The following is a 13,950-nucleotide window of genomic DNA, read 5'->3' as shown; positions in this document are numbered from 1 at the left end:
AGACAGAAAACACACTGGATCAATGATTTCGGGAAAAGGAGTGTTGGGGCTCTCGAAAGAAGAGACCTAGAAAACAGCTACCCATGCTAAATTGACCCAAGATTCTGTGGTTTCTAAATTTAATTTTGCATAGTTCATTGCTAATCATGTATTGTAGGAAACTATGTATATATGCATATATATACATATAACTTTATTTGTAAATGCAGTTTCAGTTATGATAATTAAAAATTATTTTTAATGAGGTATGCCTGATTGCTGTACAAGATTAGATGTACATGACTCATTTCATATGTTTGATTTACAAACATATTATAGTTTATTTACAGTCAAAACTGAATTTATCCTATTGTTTTTATGAAACAGTCATGAGCATACAGCTTAAAGTGAACAGGTCACTGTTACTATGCAACATCAGCTCTATTTTAAGTCATAAAGTTTGCCCCAACTTTTAAGAAGTGAGTGACTGGGAAGGTGGCTGAATGCGCAAACATCGCTATTGTAAAATGACTGTATGTAAAGCATAGTGCAGTGGAAAGAGGGAGGAAGGAGAGCATTTTACTATTTCATGGGGTTAAGTAATTTCAACCTTAAAGGGAAAAAAACCCTTAGAAAAGAACACTGTTAATTCACATTTAAAAGTCCATTAGAACATAGTCAACTTGCTATTTTACTATTTACTAGGTTTATATGAACCTTTTTGCAAAATTCCATTGTTATTATAATGTGAATTACTTTGCACTGAACATTATAGTTGAGCTAAAAAATTGCACAGAGTAACTGTAAGAGTTGTATTAAGAAATGGTAACAATTGACTAGCATTATTTAAAAAATAAACTATCTCAGTATATAATAAAGTAGCTCTTCAGAGAAAAACTGAACAGTTTTCATTTTCGTGATTGTAATTAAAAATGGAAGAAGCTCCTAGCAGTTTTTAAAGTTTTATAAATATTTAACAGAAGGAATGTAAATGTTTGTTATATTATTTTCTGGCTGCTGATTCCCAATTTTCCAGTCTTCATGATGTATAAGCAATATGCAAACAGTTAGTGAATAAAATTAAATTATAGGGAGAAATATCTTTAACACACCACGGGACCAAAAAAATTTACAGTGCTTACAGGTTCCCAGTGAAGGCTGATATTTTACTCTTAATCAATTGCAGTAGGTAGGAGAAGCAGTATTTTGTAAACCAAGTGGGAATGTATATTCGTTTTTGTAAAGTATGTCTATTACTCTCATTTCCTATATCAAAGGCAGTATATGAGAAGTTCCTTTAACATGCAGTAAATAGAATTCATCGCTGCTAAAATGAAGTCGGGAAAATATCCATGCTTCACAATTGAATCACTTACCTTCTCAATGAAGACTGTGAACAGCCCAAGTCATTGCAGTGTGGCTGAGAAGCAAGAAGTGACTCCTTTCATTTTGATTACTGCTGTCACTAACATACCATTGGAGTCACTGCCACTCCAGGCTTAGTACAACAGCATTGTGATTTTGGCATCCGGTCTATAACTGCAGTCAAAATAAAGGCCTATAGGACAATGGACCTTGTCTCCATTAGTATCTATTTGGAAAAATTTTCCCCATTCCTTTTTCCTTACTGAGTCGAACTGCATACTCCTAATAACTGGAGTCTAAATAGGCCACTAGGGATATAAATACAAGAAAATATTTCTCTTTGTTAGAAATCCTTTACTAGCTAATAGGGTGCGAGTTATGTAAGAAATACCTTTCTATAAGGAACACAAGGAAATGTTTCTTTTTATTACATATTCTTAACTAATGATACAATCAGAAAAGCCTGGACATGCTTTCACGTTGCCGTTTTAGGGCTCTTCTCTCACTGAATAGAGTATTGAAAGGTATTGCACCTAGTCTCCTCTCCTAATAAGAGGGATGATCCCAACCACAAGAGGAGTATAGGACAACAACTCCTAATGCTGCAAAATGGGGAATGTGAACTTACTGGAAAGACACATTTGGGATATATCTTACCAAGTAGTAATGTACTAAACTGACACAAGCATTTAAACAGTTTAACATGAAATTCCCTTTCCTAAAGTATCTGATTACTTTGCGTGAAATTGATGTTAGGCTAAACTGCAGATTGTTGACTTAATCTGACATGTCACTTTGTGTGACCCCACGGGTTTAAAAGCTCACACAGCTGGTTCTTAGAACTCATTAATCTCATGAAAATGGTATGGCAGAGAAACAGAAAGTAAAAATCAGTGTAAGTTAAATCAGTCCAAGTCAGTTCAGTTCAGTTCAGTCGCTCAGTCGAGTCCAACTCTCTGCGGCCCCATGAACAGCAGCACGCCAGGCTGTCCATCACCAACTCAAGGAGTTTACTCAAACTCATGTCCCTGAGTCTGTGATGCCATCCAACCATTTCATCCTCTGTTGTCCTCTTCTCCTCCTGCCTTCAATCTTTCCCAGCATCAGGGTCTTTCCAAATGAGTCAGCTCTTCACATAAGGTGGTCAAAGTATTGGAGTTTCAGCTTCAACATCAGTCCTTCCAATGAACGCCCAGGACTGATTTCCTTTAGGATAGACTGGTAGGATCTCCTTGCTGTCCAAGGGACTCTCAAGAGTCTTCTCCAACAGCACAGTTCAAAACCATCAATTCTTTGGTGCTCAGCTTTCTTGATAGTCCAATTCTCACATCCATACATGACTACTGGAAAAACCATAGCTTTGACTAGATCGACCTTGGTTGGCAAAGTAATGTCTCTACTTTTTAATATGCTGTCTAGGTTGCTCATAGCTTTTCTTCCAAGGAGCCAGTGTCTTTTATTTATTTATTTATTTATTTATTTTTATTATTTATTTATTTTTTAAATTTCTTTATTTTACTTTACAATACTGTATTGGTTTTGCCATACATTGACATGAATCCACCACGGGTATATACATGCTCCCAATCCTGAATCCCCCTCCCACCTCCCACCCCATATCATCACTCTCGATCATCCCCGTGCACCAGCCCCAAGCATCCTGTATCCTGTATCGAACATAGACTGGCACTTCATTTCTTACATGATAGTATACATGTTTCAATGCCATTCTCCCAAATCATCCCTCCCTCTCCCTCTCTCTGAGTCCAAAAGTCCATTCTATACATCTGTGTCTCTTTTGCTGTCTCGCATACAGGGTCATCATTACCATCTTTCTAAATTCCATATATATGTGTCAGTATGCTGTATTGGTGTTTTTCCTTCTGGCTTAGTTCACTCTGTATAATCGGCTCCAGTTTCATCCATCTCATTAGAACTGATTCAAATGTATTCTTTTTAATGACTGAGTAATATTCCATTGTGTATATGTACCACAGCTTTCTTATGCATTCATCTGCTGATGGACAGTAGCAAATGAAGCAACTTCCAAGGAGCCAGTGTCTTTTAATTTGGCTCTAGTCACCATCTGCAGTGATTTTGAAGTTTCCCAAAATAAAGTTTGTCACCGTTTCCATCACTTCCCCATATATTTGCCATGAAGTGATGGGACCAGATGTCATGATCTTCGTTTTCTGAATGTTGAGTTTTAAGCCCGCTTTTTCACTCTCCTCTTTCATCGAGAGGCTCTTTAAGTTCTTCTTTGCTTTCTGCCGTAAATGTGGTGTCATCTGTCTATCTTAGGTTATTGATATTTCTCCCAACAATCTTGATTCCAGCTTGTGCTTCTTCCAGCCCAGCATTTCTCATAATGTACTCTGAATATAAGTTAAATAAGCAGGATGACAATATACAGCATTGGCATACTCCTTTCCCTATTTGGAACCAGTCTGTTGTTCCATGTCCAGTTCTAACCATTGCTTCTTGACCTGCATACAGATTTCTCAGGAGGCAAGTGAGGTGGTCTGGTATTCCCATCACTTTAAGAATTTTCCACAGTTTGTTGTGATCCACACAAGTCAAAGTCTTTGCTGCTGCTGCTAAGTCGTGTCAGCCGTGTTCGTCTCTGTGCGACCCCATAGATAGCAGCCCACCAGTCTCCTCCATCCCTGGGATTCTCCAGGCAAGAATACTGGAGTGGGTTGACATTTCCTTCTCCAGTGCATAAAAGTGAAAAGTGAATGTGAAGTTGCTCAGTTGTGTCCGACTCTTGGTGACCCCATGGAATGTAGCCCACCAGGCTCCTTCATCCATGGGATTCTCCAGGCAAGAGTACTGGAGTGGGTTGCTATTGCCGTCTCCATTTGGCATAGTCAATAAAGCAGAGGTAGATGTTTTTTTGGAACTCACTTGCTTTTTCAGTGATCCAGCAGATGTTGGCAATTTGATTTCTGGTTCTTCTGCCTTTTCTAAATCCAGCATAAACATCTGGATGTTCACAGTTCACATATTGTTGAAGCCTGGCTTGGCGAATTTTGAGCATTCTGCTAGCAATGTGAAATAAGTGCAAATGTGTGGTAGTTTGAGGATTCTTTGGCATTGCCTTTCTTTGAGACTGGAATGAAAACTGACCTTTTTCCAGTGTTGTGGCCACTACTGAGTTTTCCAAGTTTGCTGGCATATTGAGTGCAGCACTTCCACAGGATCATCTTTTAGGACTTGAAATAGCTCAACTGGAATTCTATCACCTCCACTAGCTTTGTTTGTAGTGATGCTCTCTAAGGCTCACTTGACTTAACATTCCAGGTTGTCTGGTTCTAGGTGAGTGATCACACCATCATGATTATCTGGGTGGTGAAGATCTTTTTTGTATAGTTCTTCTGTGTATTCTTGACACCTCTTCTTAATATCTTCTGCTGCAACCAAGTCATCAATTGGCAAATATAGCAGACACATCACTAAGTATTTATATTTACTTAACTTTTTGCTTGATCCATCTAAGTCAAGTTTTTACTATTTATCACATACCCATTAGTTTTAAAATGTGCTCTAAAAAATCATAAATAAATTTGCTGATTATTCTGTAGATTCCTGGACCCCACACTTGGAGATTCAAACTTAGAGAATTAAATGGGAGTTCTGGAAATTGGCTGAGGTAGGTAACACTTTTATAAACATTGCTCAGTTCAGTTCAGTTCAGTTCAGTCTCTCAGTAGTGTCTGACTCTTTGCGACCCCATGAATCGCAGCACGCCAGGCCTCCCTGTCCATCACCATCTCCCGGAGTTCACTCAGAGTTGTGTCCATCGAGTCAGTGATGCCATCCAGCCACCTCATCCTGGGTCGTCCCCTTCTCCTCTTGCCCCCAATCCCTCCCAGCATCAAAGTCTTCTCCAATGAGTCAACTCTTCGCATGAGGTGGCCAAAGTACTGGAGTTTCAGCTTTAGCATCATTCCTTCCAAAGAAATCCCAGGGCTGATCTCCTTCAGAATGGACTGCTAGGATCTCTTTGCAGTACAAGGGACTCTCAAGAGTCTCCTCCAACACCACAGTTCAAAAGTATCTATTCTTCAGCGCTCAGCTTTCTTCACAGTCCAACTCTCACATCCATACATGACCACAGGAAAAACCATAGCCTTGACTAGATGGACCTTAGTCGGCAAAGTAATGTCTCTGCTTTTGAATATGCTATCTAGGTTGGTCATAACTTTCTTCCAAGGAGTAAGCATCTTTTAATTTCATGGCTGCAATCACCATCTGCAGTGATTTTGGAGCCCCCAGAAAATAAAGTCTGACACTGTTTCCACTGTTTCCCCATCTATTTCCCATGAGGTGATGGGACCGGATGCCATGATCTTCGTTTTCTGAATGTAGAGCTTTAAGTCAACTTTTTCACACTCCTCTTTCACTTTCATCATGAGGCTTTTTAGTTCCTCTTCACTTTCTGCCATAGTATATAAGCAAATGCTGGATTTATAATAGGTATTCTGATAATAAATTAAACTGAAACATGACTAAATGAGAACTCTTATATCCTCAAATTACATTTCCCTGCCTTGTTTCTTATTTTGTTCCTCTATTTGTTGCCTCCTGTGCAGTTTAACCATCTTCCCAATTCCATCATTACTTTACCTGAAATAGTTATGAACTTTTAAAGAATAGAAAATAAAACTCAAACTTTTTAGCCTTTCATATCCTGGATGCAGTAAATTTCCCATCCTTATTTTCCTTAACTTCACGACATATGTTTTGTACTCAAATCAATTTGGGCAACTTCTGGAACTTGTGTTCCACTGCATTTCTCTAGTATGTCATACTCTCTGTCTAATATTTCTGTCTAATATTTCTAATATTTATATCCTTTGAAGTTATGTCTTATTGTCCAGGGCCCAACTCAAATGATGATTTCTCTAGAGTTTGACCTCTCTCTTACTTTATGTCATTTTTTAAACCCCATTTTTTTAATGTTGAAGATCTTTGTACAGTTTCTAACAACCTCAGTTAGAGCAAAATGCCCTGGATTTGTGTCAATATGGTAACCCCTAGCCATATGCAGCTATTTAGATTAAAATTATTAAATGGAATGACATTAAAAAGTTCAGTTTCTTAGTCACATTAGGTACATTTCAGTTGGATGGCAAAGATACAGAGTATTTCTATTGTGGCAGAAACTTTTCAGTGCTCCCTACACTACATATTAAGATTCTCTGATGGTTTTTTATTTTTTTATTTTCCAGATGCATTTTAGTGTAATTCCTTTACTGCTGCTACTGCTATGTTGCCTCAGTCATGTCCGACTCTGTGCAACCCCATAGACGGCAGCCTACCAGGCTCCCCTGTCCCTGAGATTCTCCAGGCAAGAACACTGGAGTGGGCTGCCATTTCCTTCTCCTATGCATGACAGTGGAAAGTGAAAGTGAGGTCGCTCCGTTGTGTCCGACTCTTAGCGACCCCATGGACTGCAGCCTACCAGGCTCCTCTGTCCATGGGATTTTCCAGGTAAGAGAACACTAAAGTATAGTAATTAAGTTTTTGTTATGGAATGATGGTGGCACCCAAACTCCTGGAGGAGATTCTATACAATAACAGAAACAAGTGTTTTCTACATATCATTATTGTACATCTCACACTTCAGCAAACAACAGAATCAACTGGAGGGCTTGTTAAAACAGATTGTTTTCTGCTACCCCTGGAGTTTCTGAGTTACTAGGTCAGAGCTGGAGTTGCGGATTTGCAGGATTTCTAACAAGTTCCCAGGTGATTCTGCTGCTGCTGCTCTGGAGAAGACATTTAGAGAATCACTGGCTTAAGGAGATTTATATATTTTTCCTCCAAATTCTTTGATTATTTTTATTTGAATTATTTGATCATTGTTTTATTTGAGTTTTGTATTTTGTACCTGGCAGTTTTTATTTACATAGTGTACTGAAATAGAACTCACTTTAATTCCAGATGTATTTAATAAGAGCTTACTAAGTCTCTGTATTCGGAGAAGGCTCCAGTACTCTTTCCTGGAAAATCGCATGGATGGAGGAGCCTGGCAGGCTGAAGTCCATGGGGTCACAAAGAGTTGGACATGACTGAGCGACTTCACTTTCACTTTCCACTTTCATGCATTGGAGAAGGAAATGGCAACCCACTCCAGTGTTCTTGCCTGGAGAACTCAGGGATGGGGGAGCCTGGTGGGCTGCCGTCTATGGGGTCGCACAGAGTTGGACACGACTGAGGCAATTTAACAACAGCAGCAGCAGGTCTCTGTATTAGAAGTATCTGTATTAGTAACATATTAGTATCCATAGACTAATACCATCCTTGTAGAAATTAGATCTAGCTGGAGAAATGAGAAGAAATAGGAAAAATACTAATCTCAAGATAGTATTGACAATAAACATTGAAAACATTTCTATACATATCATTCTGTTTAATCTGTACAATAACAGCCCACTAGTGTGGACATTGTTGAGTAACCCCATTATTAGATGAGGAAACCTCAACTCAGGGAGTCCATGTCTAAACAATATCATTGGATTAACATCTGTTTTGCTTTGGACTAAATTAGGGCAAAACCAACACTTTTCCTTTAAATCAGTTTGAAAAAGTTAATCACATTTTGTTTGAAGAATTCTAGTAATGACCTAGGCTAAAACATTATCAATTATTTTAAACTTCTCTAAATATTGTGACAACTTTTAAAACACAGGGATAAAATACATATTAAAAGGTTTTGAATAAAATCCTAGAGCTATTGGAAGTCTAGGGAGTTTATGGACTTTCGTTTAGAGCTATAAGGGTTGAGAAACCAGGTAATGCCATTTAGAGAATGTACAGAGCTGCCAGCTTCCTTTATTTCTTCTGTTCTCTAGACAAATCACACACTTGAAGATTGGGAATACACAAATGCTCGAGTGTCTGGTGAAAGCACTACCATTCAAATATAACATATGATATCCTACTGTGTTCCTTTGTCCCCAAGACAGTTATAATTAAATTAATCTTGCTGCCAAAATGAATGTAGCAAAATGGGTCAAAATCTTCATAAACCTTTAACAATCTGACAATAAATTAACAAACTGACTAATGTCTCTGTAGTGCTCATAACATCTGGGACTAAAGGAGGAAAGATGAGATGAGAGCAGCAAAACATGTTGTTCCTTAATTGCTCTGTGGACTTTTTCTATAGTGGCTCATCCTCCCAATTCAATTTAAGTAAATCATTGAGCATATGGTTTGCACTAAATATAGAGCATCTGTGATACTCATTGCTACGCATATTTGCCACACAGGTGTCTGATTTTGGACTTGTCACATGGACAGATGGGATTTTTCTGTTTGTCTTTTTTATTGGCAGTAGAAAGAGTAAGAGAGTTAACCCTAGCTACTGCTGAGACAGCTCTGCTTATAGTGAAGTGAGAGTCAATGCCTATCTTATTTTCTTAGTTAAATTAAGGGATTAAAATTATGCTAGTAAAAATGTTTTAGCAGGAATAGTTGACTTTTCAGCACATCAGATAAAATTTTATATTCTTTTCTTCTCTTAGAGACATGTCAATGCATTTTTAAATGCATTATTACTGTAAATAGAGAATAATATAGCTTATTATAAACTAGACATTTCTTGAGAAGGTTACAAGTATTTTAATATTTAATCTTATTAACACTCCCATTCAGTTCAGTTCAGTCGCTCAGTCATGTCAGACTCTTTATGACCCCATGAACCACAGCACACCAGGCCTCCCTGTCCATCACCAACTCCCAGAATCCACCCAAACCCATGTCCATTGAGTTGGTGATACCATCCAGCCATCTCATCCTCTATCATCCCCTTTTCCTCCTGCCCTCAATCTTTCCCAGGATCAGGGACTTTTCAAATTAGTCAGCTCTTTGCATAAGATGGCCAAAGTATTGGAGTTTCAGCTTCAACATCACACCTTCCAATGAACACCCAGGACTGATCTCCTTTATGATAGACTGGTTGGATCTCCTTGCAATCCAAGGGACTCTGAAGAGTCTTCTACAACACCACAGTTCAAAAGCATCAATTCTTCGGCATTCAGCTTTCTTTATAGTCCAACTCTCACATCTATACATGACCCCTGGAAAAGCCATAGCCTTGACGAGATGGGCCTCTGTTGACAAAGTAATGTCTCTGCCTTTCAATACGCTGTCTAGGTTGGTCATAACTTTCCTTCCAAGGAGTAAGGGTGTTTTAATTTCATGGCTGCAATCACCATCTGCAGTGATTTTGGAGCTCAAAAAAATAAAGTCTGACACTGTTTCCACTGTTTCTCCATCTATTTACCATGAAGTGATGGGACCAGATGCCATGATCTTAGTTTTCTGAATGTTGAGTTTTAAGCCAGCTTTTTCACTCTCCTATGTTGATATAATTCTTATCCCCATTTTAGAAATAGAAGCATTGAGGCACATGAAATTTGACAAAGATACAAAATAATTAAGAGGTAGAACTGGGATTTGAACCCAGGTTGTTTGGCTCAAGAACATTATTTCTTCTTCTTTTCCTTCATAGTTAACATATAGCACTGTATAAGCTGTGAAACATAATGATCTGGCTTATATACATCCTGATATGATTAACACAATAAATATAGTGAACATCCGTCATCTCATTTAGACACAAAATTAAAGAAACACAAAATAAATATTTTTTCCTTGTGGTGAGAACTCTTAGGACTTACTCTCTTAACAACTTTCCTGTGTTACTTTCAGCAGTGTTAATTATATATAACTGGAAACTTATGTCTTTTAACGACCTCATCCAGTTCCCCCTCCTCACAACCCCCATCTCTGGTAAACACAAATCTGATTTCTTTTTGAACAGTTTATTTGTTTGTTAGTTTGTTTGTGTGTTTTTGAAATATATTTTTCTTACAACACTATGTTAGTTCCGGTACACAATATAGTGATTCCATATTTCTATATATTTCAAGTGTATAAGTCTAGTTACCATCTGTCACCATATGAAGATATTAAATAATTATTGACTATATTCTCCACATTGTAAACTTCATGTCTATGACTCATTTATTCTGTAATGGAAAGTTTTCCCCTCAGGCTCTGTTACCTATTTTTCTCTTTCCTCCCACCCAGTTCTTCTCTTGTCAACTACCTGTTTGTTCTCTGTATCTATGATTCTATTTATTTAGTTATATTTGTTCATTTAATTTTATATTCCACATATAAGTGAAATCATCCAGTATTTGTTTTTCTCTATGTGACTCATTTCACTAAGCATAATACCCTCTAGGTTCATCCACAATGTCAGAAGTCACAAAATTTCATTCTCTTTTATGATTGAGTAATCTTAAGTGGTATGGGCTTCCCAGGTGGCTCAGTGGTAAAGAATCCTCCTGCTAATGCAGGAGACATGGGAGATGTGAGTTCAGTCCCTGGGTTGGGAAGATGCCCTGGAGTAGGAAATGGCAATCCACTCTAGAACTCTTGTCTGGACAAGAGCCTAAAGCACTACAGTCTATGGAGTCACAAAAAGTTGGACATAACTGAGCAAGCATGCAGTACTATTGTTGTATAGCTCTCCCCCTAACGTCTTTACTAGTAATTTCCTCATAAGCTGCTCTTTTCATATCTCTGCTTCTTACACCATATGTTAGCCATTGTTCAAGTATCTATGTATCTTCCTACCTCAGGCCATCTAGCTTTCCAAGCAGAGGGTACATCTTGGTATAGTTCCAGAAGTTCTGCACACTGGAGACATTTATTTTTTCTACTTGGGTTATAATATTGTACATAAAGTTCTTTCCTCAAGCAGAAAAGTATTATAGAATAGCAACTTAAGACTTTTTTTCATCTCATATAGTGACAGGGACTTATGTGTGAATCCGTAAGATATAAGAAAGTTGGTGAATGGGAGAAATAGACAACAGTGATTATGAGATGTCTGCTCCAGCTATTGGGCTCTGCTTTCAATAACTGCTTGAGATCACCTCATGTAAAAACTTCCACTTAGTGAGTAAAGGGCCTCAAACTTTATGGGTTTGTGGACTCTATAGCATTCAGTATAGGATGGACATCACATGTCATATGTGTACATGCTGTTGATAGCCAGGTTTCATCATCTGCATGACTCTACCAGTTAGAATTGAAAGAAGGGAAAACTCTTAGAGAATTTTCATGTACTACTAATAGGACTTGCCACAGTCTCCACAAGCTTTCAATTGCTGCAGATGAGTTTGGTGTCTGGGTTGTGAAGGCTAAGTGGCAAAGCTACTTGGACTACAGTATATATAAACCTTCCTTTCACTCTCTGTTCCTCTAAAAATTCAAAGGCTTTTGCTCAACTGAAAAATAGGTTGAAACAACATGCTCTATGATAGAAGGAGCCTTTTTAAAACCGGAGAAGCACTGTGTCTCTTTGTTAGTGATAGAACAGAATGTGGCAAGTTGTCCTTTTAGTTTATGTTATAATGTTGTACCAAGATCACTGAGGGCTTCCCGGGTGGCTCAATGGTAAAGAATCTGCCTGCCAATGCAGGAGAAGCAGGAGATATGGCTTCAGTCTCTGGGCTGGGAAGATCCTCTAGAAGAGAAAATGACAACTCCCTCCAGTGTTCTTACCTGGAAAATTCCATGGACAGAGGAGTCTGGACGACTCTAGTACATGGGGTTGCAAATAGTTGGACACGACTTAGTGACTACACAAGCACCAAGATTACTGAGCTCTCAGAAACTTTACTGATGAGCCTGATATGTTCAAGGGGTTCATTTTCCACCATTTCTATGAGTGTGTTTTAACATAATGCCTCTCATCCCTTTATGGAAAGTCTAAAGCATATGTCTCAGAGCTTAAGCAGTTACAAAGTCCAGAATCATGCCACAGAATGGTCTATTGAAAACATCTGCATTATCACTGCTAGGGACAGACTACATCACTTACAAAGTCAATTATCCTGGTATCAAACACTGCATACTTCTGCTAGAGTAATTGCATCCCCATAACTTGATATGACTGCTGATGCTTTGAACATACTCTCTAGGGTGGGTGCTGCATAACTTCTTCAAATCACTAGCTATAAATCAAAGAGATATGTAAATTGTTTAAGCCATCCCAGGATATGTGCCTGTACTATGATAGGGATCAGGAATGTAAATACTGGGCATAGCCTGCTTCTAATCAGGACAAGACTTTCAAGGTAGAATGTTCTCCATCCATAGAAAGTGGTGAAAACACTGGGGTGCCAAAAATCAAATATAGTTCCCTAGGGTTATCCACATTATTTAGTAGCACACATCATTCATCCAGCCAAAAACACAGTTATATGCCCTGATCTTTCTCTCATCCCCTTCTCTAATGTCAGTCCATCAGCAAGCACTGTTAACTTTACTTCCAAATATGTTCTTCGGAAGTCTCTAGTTCTCCTTATCTTTATGAATCCCCTTCAAGATCACTGATACATTTGCCTGGACTGTGGCAGTAGCCTCCTAACTTATTTCCCTGTTTCCACTCTTTCTCTTGTTAGACTTCTTATTTTTCACCAGAAGTAGATTGCTCTTTTTAAAAAATAGTATTCAAATCATACCACCTCTTTACTTAAGAAATAAAACCAAGATCAAATCTTTTATTAACTTTCCATTTTTTTAAAGAACTTGTCCTAACTTTCAACAAGACATGAAATGTCCTTTGTGATTTTAGTCCTTACTACCTCTGCAAACTCCACTGATGCCATTGTCTCCTCCGGCACTTTGACGGTAGTCACACTAATCTTCCAGCTTCCATCGGTTCTTCAGACATTCCAGAGTTTTCATCTCTGTGTTTTCATACTTCATTGCTGGAGTGCTCTTCCTTCACACTGCTATATAACTGACTCCTTCCCTCACTCAACTCTCAGGTGAGATGCTCTCTCTGTAGAGGAGTGGTGTCTGATCATTCCCTGTGAAGTATCTTCACCTCAACTGCAGTGGCTACTCTCCAAAGATAATCTCGGGTGAACTACACTTTCCAATATTTATGCCTTTGTGTTGCCCCCTCTTATGGAATCTTGCCTGGCCCTGGGTTTACTTTAGCCAGTGAAATGTGGCAGAGGTAACATGTGCCAATTTGGGGGCTATATCTTAAGAAGATCCAAACATTTGGCCACCTTATGTGAAGAATCAACACTGGAAAAGATCCTGATGCTGAGAAAGATTGAAAGCAGAAAGAGAAGAGGGCAGCAGAGGATGAAATGATTGGATGGCATCACTGACACAGCGGACATGAGTTTGAGCAAACTCTGGGAGACAATAAAGGACAGGGAAGCCTTGTGTACTGCAGTCTATGGAGTCACAAACAGTCAGGCAAAATTGAATAACAACAACAACAAATCTTAAGACTCGGCAGTTTCTGTTTTTGAGCTACCATGTAAGAAATCTGCTTTCCTTGCTGAAGAGGCCTACGGGGAGATCATCATGTACAGAGGTTAGTAGAACACACTGAGATTACATGGAAGGGAAGGAAGCCAAATAGGCTCAGCAGGCCAAAAAATCTCAATCTTTCAGGTGTCTGTACAAAGGCAAAAAAGTTATGAGTTAGCTCTTTTGGATCTTCCCACGCTGTTGAATTCTCCCACGACTACAATTCCAGCTGCTACTGTATGC

This window comes from Capricornis sumatraensis, chromosome 7, assembly GCF_032405125.1.
Source record: "Capricornis sumatraensis isolate serow.1 chromosome 7, serow.2, whole genome shotgun sequence".
In the NCBI taxonomy this organism is placed as follows: Eukaryota; Metazoa; Chordata; class Mammalia; order Artiodactyla; family Bovidae; genus Capricornis; species Capricornis sumatraensis.
The sequence above is the reverse complement of the archived record's forward strand: the minus strand, read 5'-3'. Positions refer to the sequence as shown.